The sequence below is a fragment of the Rousettus aegyptiacus genome, unplaced genomic scaffold, assembly GCF_014176215.1.
Source record: "Rousettus aegyptiacus isolate mRouAeg1 unplaced genomic scaffold, mRouAeg1.p scaffold_m13_p_1, whole genome shotgun sequence".
NCBI lineage: Eukaryota > Metazoa > Chordata > Mammalia > Chiroptera > Pteropodidae > Rousettus > Rousettus aegyptiacus.
In genome coordinates this window covers 77,836,932-77,838,838 of record NW_023416284.1, presented here as the reverse complement: position 1 = coordinate 77,838,838, position 1,907 = coordinate 77,836,932, and positions in this window count along the sequence as shown.

Below are 1,907 nucleotides of genomic sequence, written 5' to 3'. Positions count from 1 at the left end.
ATTGTTGTGGGTAAAAAATCATAACTATATAATTAAAAAATCCAAAACAACAAACCAATGAAGGTGTTGTTTTTTGGGGGGGAATTATAGTACCAGAACTGAGATTGCATTATGCCTGCTTAGGATCCAGCTAAATCCCCTTATAATAACAAGATTGATGGCATTAGGGGTAGCAGCTGAAGATCAGTGAACCAGTATATCAGAGCAGCTACTAAGAGGAGCACAGTTGGGGGACAAAACAGAAGTCAGGGAATACAGGCTTCCATATAGTCAAATTAGTGTTTGTGCCAATACTCTAATTTGTAGTAACAAGGGCAGCTTCCATTGAAAAGCATGATACTGAGTACTTCGTGTTAAAAATAGCAAAAAAAAAAAAAAGCTTCTTAAATAATCTACTTTTACCAATATTATCAAATCTACCATGTTCATTTATTTAATGTACCTATATTTCTTTTCAGATTTCATAAACTGGAAATGCTCACTAAAAGGTAATGACTCTTTGTTTGAAAGTGATCAAATATCAATTACTGCTACTTGACAGTGATGGGATGACAGTGGTGGGATTCTGGAGGGTTCTTTTGCAAGAAATATTTGAATGCATCACCTAGAAAAAACTAGAAAGTAGGACTGGAGGGATGTTTCTAACAGGAATAGTTGTTGGTGGCCAGGTCAGAGAGGAGTTCAGACTTTGAAACTAGATTGAAATAAATAAATCTTCAGCAAAGTATAGCAGAGGGCTAAGGTAAAAGAAAGGGTTTCCAGGAATCATTTGATCAAACAAATATTTATTTAGTACCTATAATGGGCCAGAAAAAGTCATTACCATCATAAAGCCTACATCTTTGTATATTTTACATCCCAATGAAATATATTCTAGTGAATTTTGGCATCATTCTGAAGGACCTAGAGTCATCGAAAACATCTATCCAAGATTTAGTTAAAGAACAGTTAAATTGTGACCAAGTCCAGAATAAGTGAACTCACCAAGTGTTATCCAAAAAATAAACCCCAAGTTAATGAACATATTTCAGGAGAAATAAATCACAGAGATAAATGATTAGATAGGTAATAGATAGATGATGATAGATAGATGATAGATAGATAGATAGATAGATAGATAGATAGATAGATAACTGAAGTTGAAGTATTTAATCAGTCTTTCTGATTTTTATTGGGAAGAGGGTAACTTTTGACCTTCACATCATCTTAATATTTCTTGCCTGCCATATTAGTTTTCTATTGCTGTGTAACAAATTTCTATAAATCAAGTGGCTTAAAACACCAAAAATTTATTATCTCACAATTTTGGGGGATCAGGAATCTGAATCATGTTGAAATCAAATTGTTGGTGGAGGCTTGAGCTCATCTGAAGTTTAGTGTCCTCTTCCAGGTTCACTGATTGTGGGCAGAATTCACTGCCTCACAGTTGTAAGACTGAGGTTTTCAATTACTTGCTGACTTTGGCTGGAGGTTGCTCTCATCTCCTAGTTGCCTCTCGCTCACAGGCCCTCTCACATCATGGCTATTTACATCAAAGAGCCTCTGTCCTAAGGGCTTCACTGATAAATTGAGGCTGACTCGACTGATTAACTCCAACTCAACTGAACTACAAAATCCCTTCACTTTTGACATATATATATAATGTTATATAACGCAACCTAATCACAAGAGTGACATCTCACCATATTCACAGGTTCTGCACCTACTCAAGCGGAGGGGATCACACAATGTGTATCCACCAGGGAAGTTTCGAAGGCCATCTTAGAGTTCTGCCTATCACATCAACATCATCATTCCAACATCCGCTCTGCTGTGGTTATCTGCAGGGTCATACTACCTCTCTCCCATTTACCCATTGGCAGGAGCCAGAGCTCTGGAGTAGAGTAAGGGGAAAGTAATAATATTTA